The sequence below is a fragment of the Schistocerca piceifrons genome, chromosome 11 (genome assembly GCF_021461385.2).
Source record: "Schistocerca piceifrons isolate TAMUIC-IGC-003096 chromosome 11, iqSchPice1.1, whole genome shotgun sequence".
NCBI classification, from domain to species: domain Eukaryota; kingdom Metazoa; phylum Arthropoda; class Insecta; order Orthoptera; family Acrididae; genus Schistocerca; species Schistocerca piceifrons.
This window is the reverse complement of record NC_060148.1, coordinates 177,143,831-177,165,056: the sequence shown is the minus strand read 5'-3', so window position 1 is coordinate 177,165,056 and position 21,226 is coordinate 177,143,831. Positions and strand designations below refer to the sequence as shown.

The window sequence follows — 21,226 nt, the reverse complement described above, 5'->3', positions numbered from 1 at the left end:
GATGGGAGGAGAGTATTCTGGTATGTTATGGTTAAATAGTATGGGGGTGTCTCTCAGCTGCAAAGCCCACTTATAATCTGACAGGGAATCCACAGGGTCTTCTCCAATGTTAGCAGTTTTGGATGACTCAGTGCCACCAACATCAATGTCATTGTCACTTAGCTCTGAAGTGGTGTGGAAAGTAAACTTGTGGAAGTACTCATGGATCTTCTTCTTTGGAAGGAAAATACTTAGCACTAATTCCAGTTGTTTCTCTGATGTTACATTCATTTAGGGATAATGAAGAAGATGTATCTATTTGGAGTAAGGGACCCTTTTCCAGAAATGACAGTCAGAAGTTATAAGTGGAAACCACTCTGGTGCCTTTGACTATGACACTTTTCTGCTGCAAAGTTTTTGCTTACCATATTTTGGGAATAAGTAGTATGTATCAAGACAATAAAAAAATTGTCTGGTAAACATGGGTCCTAAAACACTTACCTTAGGAGCTATGATCAATTAGTCAGTATAAGAGATGTTTCATAGTAGCAAATATGAATAAGTGTTTATACAGCTCTTCATGTGTGCACTTTTCCAGAAATGACAGTCAGAAGTTATAAGTGGAAACCACTCTGGTGCCTTTGACTATGACACTTTTCTGCTGCAAAGTTTTTGCTTACCATATTTTGGGAATAAGTAGTATGTATCAAGACAATAAAAAAATTGTCTGGTAAACATGGGTCCTAAAACACTTACATTAGGAGCTATGATCAATTAGTCAGTATAAGAGATGTTTCATAGTAGCAAATATGAATAAGTGTTTATACAGCTCTTCATGTGTGCACTTTCAAGCCCATGCATACTGAATTTTTTTTTATTGATTTGGTTTGTACTACCTCCTCCAAGAAATACAGAAAGCAAAGAGATTACAATACAAGAGTTTCTCTGTCAGAGGTATGAGAACAATTTTTCGTATGACTTACAGCTTTGCTGTTTTTCAACTAGGGCTTCTTACCTCAAAATGATACATTTACCTCCCTCCATCATATATCAAAGTTGGTAACATCTTTACAGACTCTCCCTGTAATACTTTTATTTCATTGTTCAAGCAGACTGTACTGATTATGGTGCAGTGAATGTTGTGTACCAAGTGTAGTCATAATTATGAATGCTCTCTCACAATGCAAGACCAAAGTAATAACAAAAAGTATGCAATCAGATATACCATTTCTTCCACCTGTAACTATTAATAGACAATGATGGTCAATGGTGTTCAGTTTTTGTTCTGGTTCTTTACTGAATATGCAGTTTGACACATCACTGGCCAGTTACATATTACTTAACCACTTATTTGGTCTCCATATTTACATAATTATTTTTTTACTTCTCGGCTGTATTTCACTCATTACTTATTTTCCAAAAAAATTGCCTCAATTACAATAATATGACACCCCTACAATTACTGTTTACTAACCACAGGACACTAAACATTTGAAATAATTTGATATGTCTTAGCTGTAAATGCTGTAGAGAATTCTCACAGTTCTCAGTGGACTAGGCAGTATAATATTCATGTTGACTGCTTACAAAAACAGCTTATTCTTGATGAGTTTTGTTTAGTGAGACCTTCATTAATGTGTAACCAGACCAGATAGCAGCTTAACATCACTCACTGTGGATAGTAGAAAACTAGAGCACAAGTATGTTGAGTAATTGTTCATGGCATGAAGACTTGATTTCAGTAAAATTTTGGGTAACATTTGTGATAAATGTGGTTGTTCGGATGGATAATGATATATGATATTGTCAATACACAGTGACCAAATGTGTTATCAATAAGGCTCATCAATTTGGAAATTCTCTTTTGATATATGTGGCCTTGTGATCCATTTAATGTAGAAATGTATTCCAGTTTGCTACAATTAAATGTTTAATGAAAAAACAGCAGAATAAAACTCTTTAGTATTTATGTAGTCAGTTCAGTTGATTAGCCTCCTTGTAAGTCATCAGTCATGTTTCATTAAATGTCACATTATTAGATCTGCATGGAACAATTTCAGTTATATGTTGATAAAATATTATATACAACATTGGGTCATATAGTTACTGGTTTGTCCTCTCTGCAGCCATGCTCCAAGCAACCTGAGGTCTAATACACAACTAAAATGAGGGAATTTTACAGGTGCCTCACAACTCTGGTACAGAAATCCCGAGGACTAGGAAGACGCCTGACAACTCAGTGATAGAAATCAACAGGACTGAGATCATAATTTTTTATGATGAGAGTAGTAATGTAAGTCAGGTCAATAACATTTTTCCTTTTTATTGTACAGTAAGTAATAATTGATATACTGAAACATTTTTTTCCCTTAGATCGATAGCCCACCATGTACATCAAATAGTGAACGCCCAGATATCACAATTGATGTAAGTAAAAGACTCGCTTGAGGTAATGTTCATAACCTCCTACACAAATAAGTTCATTCCAGCTTGCAAATACAGAGATTAAATCTTAACCTCCCAGCGTTACTTTTATTGATAACAGTAGCCATTAATGAAATTAAACAAACTTAAACAGTCCTCTTGAACACTAATGCCATTTTTCATTACAGAATATGGATGTGGTGGTAGTTAACAACAGTGCTGAATTTGAGGTGCCTAGTACTAAAGTGGTTTCTGGTGCATATTCCACTACACCAAAAGTTCGGAAGATGAGAAAGAGTGATAGTAATCCCTTACTAAATACAGTACTGGAGAACTTAAACTCAAAATTAACCCAAAAGGCATTAGACCCATCTCCACATGATGCTTTGGGACACTTCATTGTTGAAGAGTTGTCCAGAATACGAAATCCAATGACTGTGAGAGACACAAAACATAAGATACTGAAATTTATCATGGAAGCTCAAATAATGGATGATAATTGTTGAATTGTATGCATTTAGTGTTTATTACTTTGAAAATACATTACCATTCAAAAATTGAAGTTTTTAATTGACTCCATTGCCAAGGGACAGAAACACTCGTATTAAAATATTCACAGTATTCACAGACTTCCTTTGCTTGCCTCGCAGTTCTGCTGGTGTACGCTACCCCACAGAGCACCAGCACGCCATGACCCTTCCTCCATCGTACAAGACTCCGTGTTTTCCACGTCTCTGGTTGACGTATATGTGCTGTCTGTTTCATCAGTCTAAAAAAATATGTAAAATGCAAAGTGTTTCCGTAATTAATTCCACTTTGTCTACAGCAAGTTTAATAGTTGTCAGTAATATTCAGAAAAGGTTCAAGAAGGGTCGTCGAGCAGATGCGCAAAACTATAGACCTATACCTCTTACGTCGATCTCTTGTAGAATTTTAGAACATGTTTTTTGCTCGTGTATCATGTCATTTCTGGAAACCCAGAATCTACTATGTAGGAATCAACATGGATTCCGGAAACAGCGATCGTGTGAGACCCAACTTGCCTTATTTGTTCATGAGACCCAGAAAATATTAGATACAGGCTCCCAGGTAGATGCTATTCTTCTTGACTTCCGGAAGGTGTTCGATACAGTTCCGCACTGTCGCCTGATAAACAAAGTAAGAGCCTATGGAATATCAGACCAGCTGTGTGGCTGGATTGAAGAGTTTTTAGCAAACAGAACACAGCATGTTGTTATCAATGGAGAGACGTCTACAGACGTTAAAGTAACTTCTGGCGTGCCACAGGGGAGTGTTATGGGACCATTGCTTTTCACAATATATATAAATGACTTAGTAGATAGTGTCGGAAGTTCCATGCGGCTTTTCGCGGATGATGCTGTAGTATACAGAGAAGTTGCAGCATTAGAAAATTGTAGCGAAATGCAGGAAGATCTGCAGCGGATAGGCACTTGGTGCAGGGAGTGGCAACTGACCCTTAACATAGACAAATGCAATGTATTGCGAATACATAGAAAGAAGGATCCTTTATTGTATGATTATATGATAGCGGAACAAACACTGGTAGCAGTTACGTCTGTAAAATATCTGGGAGTATGCGTGCGGAACGATTTGAAGTGGAATGATCATATAAAATTAATTGTTGGTAAGGCGGGTACCAGGTTGAGATTCATTGGGAGAGTGCTTAGAAAATGTAGTCTATCAACAAAGGAGGTGGCTTACAAAACACTCGTTCGACCTATACTTGAGTATTGCTCATCAGTGTGGGATCCGTACCAGGTCGGGTTGACGGAGGAGATAGAGAAGATCCAAAGAAGAGCGGCGCGTTTCATCACCAGGTTATTTGGTAAGCGTGATAGTGTTACGGAGATGTTTAGCAAACTCAAGTGGCAGACTCTGCAAGAGAGGCGCTCTGCATCGCGGTGTAGCTTGCTCGCCAGGTTTCGAGAGGGTTCGTTTCTGGATGAGGTATCGAATATATTGCTTCCCCCTACTTATACCTCCCGAGGAGATCACGAATGTAAAATTAGAGAGATTAGAGCGTGCATGGAGGCTTTCAGACAGTCGTTCTTCCCGCGAACCACACGCGACTGGAACAGGAAAGGGAAGTAATGACAGTGGCACGTAAAGTGCCCTCCGCCACACACCGTTGGGTGGCTTGCGGAGTATCAATGTAGATGTAGATGTAGAATACCAAAGGCATTTTCAACAACTCATCTTGCCCTTGATAATCTGTAATTGAAAACATTTTTGTGAGTTTCATTTTTATAGTCTTTATAGGGCTTCATGCTGTATGACTGGAGTCTGAAAGCGTCATCTGCCACAACAACATGTGGAAGAGATATGTTGCTGTTTTTTAGCACTTTTTCTTGTGGAACTTGCAACCAATTTTCCCTTAGTGCAGAGCTTATTTTACATTGCTGAAAGACTCCTGCATCGCTTACTCGCCCATTGCACCCAATGTCAATCAGAGAAAACCAATACTTAGCATCAACGATTGCCTGTAATACAATGCTATTAAATTTTTTGTAATTATAATAAAGTGAGTCAGCTGATCTTGGTGCAGCAATCGCAACATGTTTCCCATCCATTGCACCTGTCAATAAAACAACAGAGATGATTTGTCAATTTTGTTTAAGTAGATTTTATTTGGAGACAGTTATAATAAACTACACAAAATGTAAATTCCTTGATTAAGTAACATACCTAAGCAATTTGGGAACTGCCACAGTTCATCAAACATGTCATCAGTCAGCTGCCACTCTCTTTCTGTTGTCGGAGCCTACAGAATGGTGACAGCAGTGAGATATTGATGACATTGTTTTCACAGTAATGATGGAGGATATTGGTTTTGGTGGGACGATACTTCAACTATAGCTTTAAAGAACACACTTACCTTCAAATATTTATCTTTCAGTACATCTCGAATTGCTGTGCATACTTGCATGATAATATGTGAAATACTCGGCACAAATATTCTGTGCAAGAATGACAAACTCTTGTAACTTTCCCCTGTTGCCAAGAACCTGAGAGTAACAGCAAGCCTGTAAAAACATTTTTATTCATTCACACATCAAGTTCAATAGATCCAATACTGAATGACTCAAGACATGTACAAGAGGCAGAAGCAATATATGCTGGCTGCTTCTATATTCTATACTAGCAACAAAATGATGACTAGCATCAATCTACTCAGTTATGGTAATTATTTGTAGATTATATAAGTATGTTACAATAAAACACCTTTTTTGAGAAAGACAACTGCTTCATTGCTCAGCTGCTGCTGTATAATACCTCACACAAACCAGTATAAGCCGTGTATATACAGGCAAAGTAAGGTTGCACCCTAATACTAACATTACTGTTATGCAGAAATCACATTCTGGGGTCCCAGTATTCAAGTATCTTAGAGTGGCTAAAGAAACACTCATTTCCTTTATATTTAAATATATCAAATTTTCAGTCTCCTGCTTGATGTCCACTGGTAACTTGTTAGATGCTACTACATTAGAATGTAAAACTCCTCTCTGTTACCTTTAGTATTGTGGCTGTGAATTACTGAGTTCAAACTAAATACTATTTGGCGTTATTATTATTGGCATGTAAGAATCCCTAGGTCTTTGAAACTTCAGCAAGATGTTAAATTAGCAATTTCCTAATACGCTGTTACTGCACAGTTTGTAAAATGGTTACGTATCCACCATGCTTGTAACATCTCAGTTAATTATCCATCTAATGCCCACAAACTTAACATTTGGAGTCTTATAAACTGAATTCCCTATTAATCACTACTTCTGGTACCTGTTAAGTCATTTTGATATGTTTGTAATTTCATATTAAGGTTAAAGGTAGTGGCTGTGAACCAGCTGTAGGCCTTTATTATTCTGCTGGTTGACCCTAGTATTGATATGTTTGGACATTTTATCAGTACAGTAGCGCCATCAGCAGACATTAGAGATTTTGAAGTCACATGTTTCTTATAAATTGTTTATGTAGACCAGGAACAGGTGTCAGCTAAGCACTAAACTTAGCAGAACAGCATATTAATATTTTCCCACTGTCAATTTATTCTTATTCCCATTTTATTTAGTAGCCTCCATTTTCCAGTGTTAATATATGACTGTCAGTATGTGGGGGAGACCACTACTCCCATACCATATTACTTTCCCTAGCAGAATTTTATAATCTACACATTCAAAGGCCTATACAAGATCACAAAAAATGCCTATTAGATTTTTTAGTTAGTTTTACAACAATTTATGTGATTATTGCATCTTCAGTAGAGAAGCCTTTTCAAAAGCCAAATTGAGCTGTTACAAGGTTATCCAGAAGACTTATTTACATTGATGGTTGCAGAATGAATAGTGATATATATACAAATTATATAACGATACTGCAGTTAGGAGTAATCAAATATTAAAAGAACAAATGCAATCTAAATTACCACTCAAAATCCCGCTGTATACATCAATGTGCAAAGTTGCCTGAATATGGTGAAATCTGGAAAACATAACTGCTACAGGATATAATGCATTTGAATTACAAATAAGTGGCCAAAAATAATACTAACAGTGCTAGATTACTGTGATTTTTCTGTGTAAACCGTAAATAATTTAGCATAAAAGTGCTCTTCAGCAGCTTAATGATGTAGTGGAAGGGCACATAAACATTCCATTTGGTCTTAGTAAAAGTTAATATGTGCAACTGGTATGCATTCAAATACACTTTTCCAGTTATGTTTACAGTGCCACTGATTGTACCCTACCAATGAACGAAACTTTGTTGGTATTCTCAGACTCTAAATGACAACCCACTTGCAGTATTGTTGAAGAAATCACCACAAAGTAAATACAGACAGTACACACACAAAAATTGTAATCCTAACAATATGGTATATTGCAGTACATACAATCCTACCTTCGACTAGGAGAAATTGATTCCTTCATGACGGTGTCTTTGTGACAAATGTTATCACTGATGAACGACAACAATTTGTCATAACATGACTTGTCCATGCCTACAAAATTGCAGAATTCATTGGGGTCCTCTGGTTCCATTTTGTTCATCGCATGTTGTATATACCCCTCCCTTCTTCACATCTCTGCAGCCAATGTCGAGCCCAACAACCTCTTTTTCTGCCTCTTCTGTCCTTCTTTCCCACTTCCAGTGCAGCGATTGCTATCATTGCTGTAGCAATTTCTAGCAGATTCCTATCCATTGCTGTGTTTTCAGAACATTGAAACAAGTATGTAGTTGCACACGGTTAAATGCAGATCATAAATTCACAGAATACGGTGCATATGATATAAATGCATGTCCACAAATAAATTAGATATACCTTTAGAACTGAGATACGACACTCAACAACTATTCATGGGTTGTTTAGAGGAAGCCTTCTTAGTTAGCCAGGCCTGCCAACCCAAAGTTTGGTACAGATTAATTGATGACATCTTCATGATCTGGACTCACAGTGAAGAAGAACTCCAGAATTTCCTCTCCAACCTCAACTCCTTTGGTTCCATCAGATTCACCTGGTCTTACTCCAAATCCCATGCCACTTTCCTTGACATTGACCGCCATCTGTCCAATGGCCAGCTTCACACGTCCGTCCACATCAAACCCACCAACAAGCAACAGTACCCCCATTATGACAGCTGCCACCCATTCCACATCAAACGGTCCCTTCCCTACAGCCTAGGCCTTCGTGGCAAATGAATCTGTTCCAGTCCAGAATCCTTGAACCATTACACCAACAACCTGAAAGCAGCTTTCGCATCCCGCAACTACCCTCCCGACCTGGTACAGAAGCAAATAACCAGAGCCACTTCCTCATCCCCTGAAACCCAGAACCCCCCACAGAAGAACCACAAAAGTGCCCCAGTTGTGACAGGATACTTTCCGGGACTGGATCAGACTCTGAATGTGGCTCTCCAGCAGGGATACGACTTCCTCAAATCCTGCCCTGAAATGAGATCCATCCTTCATGAAATCCTCCCCACTCCACCAAGAGTGTCTTTCCGCCATCCACCTAACCTTCGTAACCTCTTAGTTCATCCCTATGAAATCCCCAAACCACCTTCCCTACCCTCTGGCTCCTACTCTTGTAACTGCCCCCGGTGTAAAACCTGGCCCGTGCACCCTCCCACTACCACCTACTCCTGTAACCTGGAAGGTGTACACGATCAAAGGCAGAGCCACGTGTGAAAGCACCCATGTGATTTACCAAATGACCTGCCTACACTGTGAAGCTTTCTATGTGGGAATGACCAGCAACAAACTGTCCATTTGCATGAATGGACACAGGCAGACAGTGTTTGTTGGTAATGAGGATCACCCTGTGGCGAAACATGCCTTGGTGCACGGCCAGCACATCTTGGCACAGTGTTACACCGTCCGGGTTATCTGGATACTTCCCACTAACACCAACCTGTCAGAACTCTGGAGATGGGAACTTGCCCTTCAGTATATCCTCTCTTCTCGTTATCCACCAGGCCTCAACCTCCGCTAATTTCAAGTTGCTGCCGCTCATACCTCACCTGTCTTTCAACAACATCTTTGCCTCTTTACTTCCGCCTCGACTGACATCTCTGCCCAAACTCTTTGCCTTTACAAATGTCTGCTTGTGTCTGTGTATGTGCGGATGGATATGTGTGTGTGTGCAAGTGTATACCCGTCCTTTTTCCCCCTAAGGTAAGTCTTTCCGCTCCCGGGATTGGAATGACTCCTTACCCTCTCCCTTAAAACCCACATCCTTTTGTCTTTCCCCCTCCTTCCCTCTTTCCTGATGAAGCAACCATTGGTTGCGAAAGCTAGAATATTGTGTGTATGTTTTGTTTGTTTGTGTGTCTATCGACCTGCCAGCGATTTTGTTTGGTAAGTCTCATCATCTTTGTTTTTAGAAATAAATTATTTTGTTATGTTTTTGAGCTTCCACTGCAATGTGTGTGAATCCTGAATCCTTCCTGGTGTTGCTGACAAAGTTTTATTAATTTATTTGTAACATTATAGACACTGGAAATTAAAATGTCCTATGTTGACTCTCAGGCCAAAGTCAGCCTATTTGACGTCCTACCACCCTTAATATACATCATACTCAGCATCCAGAAGTCAACAGTTGATGCTGCTTCATCACACGTTTTGGGTAACATTACTGCGATGAGTGGACAAGATACAAAATTTTCTTCCCCCAACTCACTGCAAACAGCATATATAATCCAATGTTTACTGTTGTGTAAATCTTACTTTGGGAGAAAATTAAAACTGTCATGTTCTTAGCATAACACTAAATTGTCTACACAATTCATACAAATAGAAACAAGCACTAATTCAATGTAAAAATCCAAGTAGAGGAACAATCCATTTTCCCCTGGTATCAACAATGCTTACACATTAATTTACTTTTCAGCTACTTACAGGTTTAAATGTAAGTACAAGGTAAATGAAGTATGTCTGCACAAAATTCTTACCTGTAATAGTAGAATTATGTTATAGTGAGTACCATTAAAATATGAGAAACAAAATGACAGTAGCTGTCCCACTGCCTTTTTGTTTCATGGAAATGAGTCCATTGACAATAGCCTACTTTCACCGCCAACTTATCAGCCACTTTTCTAAGGTGGTCCTGGCTATCAAGGATGTCTGCACAGGTGAACAGTATAGGCTCCAATGTGTTCAGATTTGACTTTGTTGTTACCTTGCAATTCTAAACTTATGTGACTGTTAACCACATTTTTTTTTTTTGTGGACAATGTGAGTGCAGCTCAACACTTAACAATTCCTACAGTTCTTCTCGCACTTAATTTCTGAACAGCCTGTAGATGCCAACTAGCTGCAAGTGACACAGGGTGGCAGTAAGTATGCCTCCAGCACGGAGACCTAGGGCAGTAACACTTTGTGGATGAGAGAGCCAATATAATTCTGCTGGGTCACAGAACAATGTTAATTTATTAAGAGGCTTCAACAGAACTTTGAAGTACCAGTATAGTTTGGCCAAAGTATGCCTAGAATAATTCACAACTGGAAGAGCAGCCACAGTTAACATTACTGTGCTGAGCTAATACACGATGCCAGGAGCTTCACAGTAATGCTGGGCCATCTCAGACTCAGTTCTGTGAAAGACTTTCTATCCTCTGGGGAGGTTTTTGGACAAAACAGTTGTACATACATAATGATTCTTCTCCAGTTGCTACTGATCCATGTAACTTACCACAACCAGGGTCGACAATCTGTTCTCCTTAACACTGGTAATCACATGAGCTCCAGAAACTTCAGTTTGAGAGAAACTTAGCCTTACTCTCTGGCAGTTATGTAAGTTGAGAAACAATTTCTTGTTGATTAATCAAATTCCCTATGCAAATATTTTACTGCAATCGATTTTACTAACTTTTGTAAGGAACATTTGGTAATTGCCAAAAATATTGAATGTGAAAGAAGAGTTTACTTTAACTCTCAGCCAAACGTACTAACGATTTTTATGTGTCTCGGTAAATGTGAATATCAGTGTCTTTGTATTCTAATGATTTGCCATCAGCTGTCATTATCAAATTACACTAATGGTACCTTGACCTTTCAAAGTCTCAAACATCTATGATGCATGCACACAGACTAAAGTGGCAAATGAAAATTTGTAGAGAGGCCAAGATTTGAGCCCAGTTCTCCTCACTGCTTCACTATGCAGATGCACTACCACTACACCATCCTTGCACAGTGTCTTTGGACACCTGCACAAACTATCTTAGCCCGACTCCTTCAATCCAGTTTTCTATTCACACCTTGTCCAATGCTGAGATGCTATTCCAACACATTTGGAGAACCTGTGCAATGTTGGTCAAGTTTGGGGGGAATACCATGTGGGCTGAGTTGTGAACAGGAATGTCGATTGAGGAGACATGTGCTAGGGTAGTCTGCAGTTGTGCAAAGCCACTGCACCAGTGTGGTGTAGTGGTTGGTGCATCCGCGTAGTGAGCGGCAGGTGTGGGTTAAAATTTTCGTTTGTCTGTCCTGTCTGCACATATAGATTGATATCTATGTTTCCAACACTGAATTTTAAGTATTTTGAATGGTTCATTTTCCAAAAGGAATAACAGTTAAGATAACTTTAACAATACACTTATAATTATGCCACAATGCAGTAATTCAGTTTTGATCTCAAAGAGCTTAATCTTGAGTGCTCATTATGTACTCCAAGTTTTCTAATGACTTCCTGTGAGCCATGACTTTTTGTCTATACCCATATTACTAATTTTTATGTACACTTAACTTTAATCAAATGTAAGTGGTTTCAGTAGTCATCAATTTTAGGACTGGCAACCTTATTTCTTTGTATAACTGAAGTTTCATTTAACTGCAGTTTCTTTAATAACTAATTCAACTATTCAAAATTTATTTGTAATTATGAGTGTTTCCACTTATTAAGATAGTATCCACTTGTGGAGAAGTGTAGAACTAATCTTCACATTCCAGTTTGTTTTCTTTGGAATCTATGCCTTTCTGATAACTAGGTAAGCTTAATCATAGTCAGTATCAAAGTAAACTGAAGGATGTGGGTGGATTACAAGGTCACTCAATACTGATTCCATACCATTCAACAGCAGTCAAAGTTCCAAATTTATTATCCTGTCTTGCACTGAATTTTGACTATACTAAGGCTTTCTACATGGTTATATGAACTAGGCTGTGGGAAAAATCCTGAAGTACGGTTTTCTCACTACACCCAGTGAAGGTTGTATAATGGTTATTCAAATACACCTCCATTCCCTTTCCCACTTCATATGTTTTGACTATAACAACTAAGCTGTTAGTCAATAATCCAGTATTCTAATGACACAGAGAAATGTAAACCAGTGTTTTTAATGTTTTTTGAGCTTACTGCTCTGTCCTGATTTGCTCCAACATTTGGATTATCATTTAAAGGTAACATACACCAAAAATTACCTAAACAATTCAGGACTATTTTCTACAATTTTTAAATCATTAATGCCTGAACAATGAAGCTCAGTTTGGACATGCATTTGGTGAACAAGCAACCCTCTACATCAACTACAAATGTTAAAACAAATTCAAAGGAGATTAATGATTTCTCATTGTTCTAATTCTTAAATGCCCAAGTACTACTGTTACTGATGAAAAAAATATTGCCATTGTTTGAGCAATGATTTAGTAATACCGAAATGAGTATTGCTCAAACATTGGGCATTGGTGTGATAATGTAACATCAGCAGTTCAATTTGAAAAGTTTTAATGGATTATCCATAAACTGACTAAACAACACCAATAGGTGGAGAAAAAAACTGCAACAGCACTTTAAATTTATTTGTAATACTGTTACTGGTGAGTTTTCACTGTTGTGATCCTGAAAAGAAGTCCATCAGCTGAGCACACATTTTGAACAGAATCTAAGCCTACTGAATTACTGATGACTGACAACAGTAAATAGAGGACTGATGTCTCACAACATACCGGCACCCTAATCTATGAAGCAGAGGCAATTTTATAGCCTAGAATATAATTTTCATGCAGTTGCCTGGCAAACTTACCATGGTTATTACACTGACACAGATATTTAGGATATTTTCAGTTTTGCACAAAAATATAATGTAATGGAAAAATGAAAATTCTGATGATGATTTTTTGCAAAATTTATAGGAGAATTTGGAGACTTTCATTTTTACCACATTGTGGTCATCTTTGGTCAGTCAATAGATGAAAAGTGAGGACTGATGCCTACAAAACCTCCACAGCAAACATTTACTTAAGAAAATCCTAACCTAAAGCACATGGTGAAGCAGTTTATTTTGCTTATAATGTTGGCAACAGCCTAGAAAGTTAAAACACTGGCAGTAGTAAATCCCTCTACTAGCAGTTCAATATAAAAAAAAATAATTTGAAGGTAATATAAAGGAACTTAAAGCAAGCAATGCTTAGAGTTTATTTCTTAATCTAGTCTGTGCACTGCCAGAGTTATTTGGTCAGTGGGTATGGCCAAAGCAAAGAGAACAAAGTGCAGACTGCCAATAGCTGTAGAAGTTTCTCTGTAAAACTTGTGGCAAAATCAAAATTTTAAGTGCCAGGATCTCCTGAAGAAATTTATTTGGAGTGTGGAATTTTGTGCTAGGGAAACACTGACAGTGCAGAGAAGAATAGAACACTTTTGAAATACAGTCTCACAGAAGAATGCTAATGATTAGTTGGGTATATCTGATAACTTAGGAAGTATCTATATGGGTAAAGGGGAAAGCAAAGACACAGTGAGGCATGTAACTGCTCTTCAGACAATATTCCAGTGCAAACCATAGTGACTGAAAGAATTACAACAGCACTTAGAAACTGTAACAAAAGTGTTAAAGCACGCAACAAAACTGCTTAAATATGCAAATCAAAGTAATTAATGATTTTATATAAAAATTAAAAATCTGGCACAATTTGCTTTCTTTCAGCTATATCCTCTTGGACTATGTTTTACCTGACTTTGTCTATATGTATCTGTCTTTTAGGATGTTGTTGTTGTTTTGGTCTTAAGTCCTGAGACTGGTTTGATGCAGCTCTCCATGCTACTCTATCCTGTGCAGGCTTCCTCATCTCCCAGTACCTACTGCAGCCTACATCCTTCTGAATCTGCTTAGTGTATTCATCTCTATGTCTCCCTCTATGATTTTTACCCTCCATGCTGCCCTCCAATACTAAATTGGTGATCCCTTGATGCCTCAGAACATGTCCTACCAACCGATCCCTTCTTCTGGTCAAGTTGTGCCACAAACTCCTCTTCTCCTCAATCCTATTCAGTACCTCCTCATTATTTATGTGATCTGCCCATCTAATCTTCAGCATTCTTCCGTAGCACCACATTTCATAAGCTTCTACTCTCTTCTTGTCCAAACTATTTATCGTCCATGTTTCACTTCCATACATGGCTGCACTCCATAGAAATACTTTCAGAAACGACTTCCTGTCACTTAAATCTATACTCGATGTTAACAAATTTCTCTTATTCAGAAACACTTTCCTTGTCATTGCCAGTCTACATTTTATATCCTCTCTACTTCAACCATCATCAGTTATTTTGCTCCCCAAATAGCAAAACTCCTCTACTACTTTAAGTGTCTCATTTCCTAATCTAATTCCCTCAACATCACCTGACATAATTCGACTACATTCCATTATCCTCGTTTTGCTTTTGTTGATGCTCATCTTATATCCTCCCTTCAAGACACCATCCATTCCGTTCAACTGCTCTTTCAAGTCCTTTGCTGTCTCTGACAGAATTACAATGTCATCTGCGAACCTCAAAGTTTTTATTTCTTCTCCATGGATTTTAATACCTACTCTGAATTTTTCTTTTGTTTCTTTTACTGCTTGCTCAATATACAGATTGAATAACATCGGGGAGAGGCTACAACCCTGTCTTACTCCCTTCCCAACCACTGCTTCCCTTTCATGTCCCTCGACTCTTATAACTGCCATCTGGTTTCTGTACAAATTGTAAATAGCCTTTCGCTCCCTGTATTTTACCCCTGCCACCTTTAGAATTTGAAAGACAGTATTCCAGTCAACATTGTCAAAAGCTTTCTCTAAGTCTACAAATGCTAGAAACATAGGTTTGCCTTTCCTTAATCTTTCTTCTAAGATAAGTCGTAAGGTCAGTATTGCCTCACGTGTTCCAGTATTTCTACTGAATCCAAACTGATCTTCCCCGAGGTCGGCTTCTACTAGTTTTTCCATTCGTCTGTAAAGAATTCGTGTTAGTATTTTGCAGCTGTGGCTTATTAAACTGATTGTCCGGTAATTCTCACATCTGTCAACACCTGCTTTCTTTGGGATTGGAATTATTATATTCTTTTTGAAGTCTGAGGGTATTTCGCCTGTTTCATACATCTTGCTCACCAGATGGTAGAGTTTTGTCAGGACTGGCTCTCCCAAGGCCGTCAGTAGTTCCGATCCTTAGAACGCCAGTTTTCTTTCTCCTGATAACTTCATCCTCTTGAGTAGTCCCCGCCCGGAGATCTGAATGGGGGACTATTTTACCTCCGGAACATCATTTAATCATACAGTAAAGCTGCATGCCCTCGGGAAAAATTACGGCCGTAGGTTCCCCTTGCTTTCAGCCGTTCGCAGTACCAGCACAGCAAGGCCGTTTTGGTTATTGTTACAAGGCCAGATCAGTCAATCATCCAGACTGTTGCCCCTGCAACTACTGAAAAGGCTGTAGCCCCTCTTCAGGAACCACATGTTTGTCTGGCTTCTCAGCAGATACCCCTCCATTGTGATTGTACCTACGGTACGGCCATCTGTATCGCTGAGGCACACAAGTCTCCCCACCAGCGGCAAGGTCCATGGTCATGGGGGGTCCAAAGATACTGATTCTGAAAATACACCAGAAAGTTTAGAGAAAGTATGCTTTAAACTTGGATAGTTAAATAGAAGTATGCATTTAATAAACAGAAAAATGAAGCCTCCAAACCTATTTTAATGGATTGTGAAAATAACTTGATTTTAGTATTTGAACACTGTAGATAAAAATTATAACTATATAGTTTTTGGGAAAAGTGTTTATTGACCATAGGAAAATGATTGCTTTTCAATACACTATAAGAATCTGAAAACAAGAAATCTAGCAACATGGAAATTTTTTTATCTTTTGCATGTATAGTAAATTAAAAATAATTTAGATTCAAATGTAGCATTATCAGAAGTTTGGAAACGTCACTGTGAATAAATTTTAACAGATGTTCAAATGAGATGAGTAAAAATGAAGCATGAGAGAAGAGTTCAACAGCGTGCAGAAAACACTATGAAGCCTCAAGTTTCTGTGCAACAATGCCCTGCTTTCTCGTGTTTTTTTGGAGATTAGTATTTTCTCAGTACCTCAGAAAGGACATTGGTGTACATTCCATCATACAGGGCAATTATGAGGTCAGTAGAAGCCATTGAACAATTTAAAGAAAGCCATGTGCTTGAACAAGGGAAGCAGAGAAAGTTATTTCAGAAGAGCATTTCAAAAACATTTCACTGGTTTCTAGAAGATAATTAAGCAAAATGACTTCCCAAATTAACAGGAAACAATTTTGTCAGGGCATTAGAGACAATGAAGCAAAGGCTAATTTCAAACAAAAATACTCAAATCCTACATGAAAGATATGAATACTTTGTACATTAAGAAATGGCCCTGTGACATTGCAAGCCCACTGCTAGAAGGGCAAGAACATTAGGACCTTTTGAGAATTTTCAAATGTAACCAAAGTTGTGTTGATGTACTCCCTGTAGTACATCATAGAAAGAGTCTTCCATACAGTTTTGACAGCACTGCATAATTAACTTTTTTGCAATCTACTTTGACGTTTATTTCAGTTGTGGGACCTCCACTGCATGTATGGAACCCCAAAAATTACATCAAAGTAAGGATGAAAACAGGCATGCTGATATCCTATACTAAAAGGCTAATCTGCATGCGCAGCAGTGAGTGATACTTCAAATTGCAGAATCTTTACGCATGTCCTGATTTTGTTAGGAATACAGCATTGCAGATAAGGAACTAAGTTAACATTAACAAATGGTCCAGGTGTGAGCAGATCTTTCCATGTACAAAGGGTCCAAGTTCCCTGGTATCAGCAAGCTTGTGCTCACTGAATGTAGGCCCTTGAGAAACCTTAAGACAGATGAACCACAGTCCCAGAGCCTGATACTACTGGTTCTTTACTCCAGCCGTCCACCTGTTGTCACATGGAAAGTGCACTCAAACCTTCCCAGCTACTGCAACACACATGACTTACGTAACATCAATTTAAGCATATGTTAAGTCCCTGTCCCCTCCTGACATTTAACAAATGTGCAAATAAATAGTTCTTTCACAGGTATACCTACACTGAAGTCTAGGAGAAGCATTTTTGACTCTATTGCAATGTGGGTTATTTCACTGTTTCAGTTATGAACCCAACACATTTATACTGAGCCGATACAGTAACATTCTTTAGGAATGCTGTGAGTGTGAGTGCTTGAGTTCCTACAGAAAGATGCTTATAGATACTGCTTTAGCAGGACCTCATGAAAAAACCCGTACTCCATTTGGATAAACCTGCTTTTGTTTCAGGCAGTGTCAAACAACTCACGTGGCAGACATGGGAGAGCAAACAACTGCTCAGCTGCTTGAGCAGTGATAGCAGATGTTGATGAAATGTATTTGTAGTATGTCAGCTGAACCAGTACTGAGATTACAATGTAAGTGACATTAAATATTTGAAAATTTAAGGATACTGAAATGTGTTTTAATTACCTGAGAGCAGCAAGTTGCAGCCTGCAGTGCTTTGCTGGCATAATGTACAAAATCTGTGCATTGCTCCATAGTGTTATTTTCTGACAAATGTGTGACCTACTGCAGTTCACACAGAATGATTGATGTTTTTGTACCCAAGGACGACCTTCATTATGTGAAAGGGTCAGAAAGGAACTCACCTCATATTAATATGGACCAGGATGCCACCATACTTTGCCTTTTTAAGTCTACATTAAGGAAACATTTTTTCAGATATAGTGGAAACATTGTTGACACCTCAGGTCAAAGACAAGGGAGCCATGGGTCACCATTACAGCAGCACACCTCGCTGTTCAGGTACAAGAGTTTCTGCATGCAACAATTTTGAGGCCAATGGATTGACTCTCCAGCTGCAATAAAATGGGCACCATAAGCTCAGACCTTGCCATATCAAACATCTCATTATGAGGAACAATTAAGTTCTACTCAGTCCACCATTAATGCAAGACTAAGAACGGCGTCAAAGTGTACAACTTTCAGGGTATCAGATTTTCTCCAGCCTTGTCAAGCATGACGTGAGAGACACAGGTATCTAAAGCATAATTGTGCCCATGCAGATCCACTGGATATACAGCATTTTTATCTAACCATTGCAGTATACAGTATACTTTTTTTTTGTGACATGAATAGTATTAACACACACTGCTTTCCCTGTATCTTGAAACTGGCCCTGTCCCTTAAATGACTGCTTACTAATACTTGAGAAACATTCTACGATATTGTTCAAATGTGTGGGGCCCTTACTAAAAAGCACTAGCAGGATATTAACATAACACGAAGAAGGGCAGCAGGAACAGTTACTGGTTTACTTTTATAACCCAAGAGCATCTCAAAGATGCTGAAAAACTATCAGAATCTTGAGAAACCAGCTATCCCAAAAACCCTGCTTAAGAACTTTAAAGATGAGTGCTGACAAATTGAAGAATGCATCACAGTCCTCTGTGTATCTCTCCAATGATGGCCACAATAACTGGATTATTTATTACAATATGTGCAGCGGTGCTTAAGTAATCATCCGTCTGAACACTGCATCAAAATGCTACAGGAGATAGTCAAAGTTGTACAATATGACATTCTTTCTACCCTGCATTTATTAACAGCAGTTTTCAGACCATGGACGTAAATGTGACTGAAGTTCAGTCACAAAAACTCCTAAAAATTATTAAAACCATGAGGCCTCACTGCACAAAATTTACAGTGAAGATATGCTCAGTTTTACATAGTAGAACAAGAGGAGATAGCTGTCTTGGCTGTGATGCTGAAATTAGTGTTTCTTTATTCATCAATGACTCATGGCTTGCATAATTCCAGGCATTTTCAGAGTGGCTGATGTTGATAAGCAAGTTGAAGATATCTGTGATACGAAAACAGCAAAAATAAATTTTCTTCATGGGGATGTTTTATTGATATCCATAACTTAACACATATCAGAAAATCTGAAGATACTTTGAATTAGGCAAAACACAAATCACTGATGAATGAATAAGCAGTAATTTCAACATTTCATCTAAGACTATTCACATTCTATACACTGGTTGCTATATCTGAATGCCATAGCAAGTGGAAAACGTTTCACATGTGGAGAATAGGTTTGTCAGTAATATATGCATCTAAAATAACAGTTTAGCTATTATTACCATCAGAGGTAAGACTTCCTATGGTGTTCATCCCCATATCTGCCACAAAGACTCGGTCCAGGCTGCTGTCTTACCACAGAGACACGTAGGGCCCCAACACATCCCTCAGCACGTGGACCTGCTGTCCAGAACTGTCCACCAGGATCTTGACCATGTCCACATGTGAAGATGAGCCAAATGCCACAAACACGTACCTGTAGCAGAATACCAGACAGTCCATGTTATTAAAGTCAATTTCTTATTTTATAGTAAGTACAGCATTTTCACCAAATCTAGTGAGCTTTACAGAACATTATAACCTATAAATCATTTAAGGCAGTCTGATCCCCATTTTTCAATCATTACCTGCCAAATCATTTGGCTTCTACAGTATTTCAAAATATACCTAAACAGACAGCTGAATAACAATACAACAACAAGTACCGAGTAATAACATGGCTTACATCTTATTGGACTGTGCTACGTTAGTACAAACATAAATGCTGGGAAAGGAAACACTGAACCAACCAATACTGTGTCTTCTTTGATCCACTGCAAAATGACGGACATTAACTTCTCACAGAATTCCAATATGCATAAAATAGGCACCACAAGAATTTTAATTATGCTCATGACCTAACAGTTTGCTTCATAAATTTCTAACCAATTTGTCATCTATTAATATGAAGGAGACCTCGGCATATAATACAGTTTTGTCACCACCATCTCCATTCCACAAAATAGAGGAGGCAAATTATATCATCAGGAATCTGTCCAATTTGTCTTTGTGTGGATGAAAAAGCCAAATCAGGTAATGGGTTAAAGATGAGGTTCAGTATCATGTTCAGTCTGTGCAAGAGCACTTCTGCAACCCCATGTTCACAAAATAGGTAGTTACTTGCAACATTTACTGCCTAACCCAATCAAAATGCAAAGATAATTCCTTATGCTACATCCTTACAGACTTCCAGCACTTTATATTTTCCTTTAATGCAGAGTGCTACATCGGTTATTCTAATTGGAATACAACAGCTATGACTTTTCTACAAGGTCTGTTCAACAAAGACCTTCATTCCTGATGCTTCTGTGACACTTTGCTGTCTCTACCATGAATTGGAAAGAGCAGATTTTTATGTATAGGTGGCAGCACACACTCAACAGTAAGTTGGTAGTAATGCTCTATTTTGTGGACACTATGCATTTCACACCTCAAACCATGGAGGTATTGGAAGAGGAGGAGTATGGGGCAATAAAATTCTGTGTTTTTTAAAACTGTACAGCCACCAACACATACACAAACCTGCGGTAAGTTTATAGTGAAGATGCACTACTTTGAGCAACAATTTTTAAATAATTCAACCACTTAAAGAAGGCCACCTTGTCTGTGTTAAACAAGGTGAGCTTTGTGTTTTGGCTTCTACTATGACTGAAGTCAACATCACCAGCATGCTGCAACTGTCCATAAGGATCACCAGGTAACATTATGTAACCTCAAAGCAGTATTAAAAATTTCATATGTCAGTGTCCTCAAAATTATGCAGGATCATATCCTTATAACCCATGCTTGTACCTGCTTGTACCTGTTCAAACAAAATGCTGTGTCAGTAGCAACAAGCTATGACGTGCTGCACCTCTTTGCTGATGGAGGGGATCTGTGTTTGGAATCTAATATCACTGGTGACGAGTCACAGTTCAGATGCATCATTACGATCTTTAAGGAGAATGAGCCAGCACAGTGAGGAAACCACTCAGTTTTCCAACTCCAAAAGATAACTGAAAGTTTTTCCATCTGCAGGGAAGTCCTGGAATGATTTACTGGCATGCAGATCCTTCACACTACTGTTACAGCAGCATACTGCATGTCAGTATTGGCTGAACTGGTGAAGCACACTGCAAGCAAAGA

General features: G+C 38.4%; 1 long non-coding RNA gene across 1 annotated transcript; it reads left to right on the top strand.

The window, feature by feature from the left end:
- The first annotated feature begins 2,141 nt into the window (after positions 1-2,141).
- On the top strand, positions 2,142-2,910 carry LOC124720398. The gene is made up of 3 exons (XR_007006148.1): positions 2,142-2,272; positions 2,353-2,406; positions 2,592-2,910. It is a non-coding gene; the product is annotated as an uncharacterized LOC124720398 (long non-coding RNA).
- Positions 2,911-21,226: the final 18,316 nt, after the last annotated feature.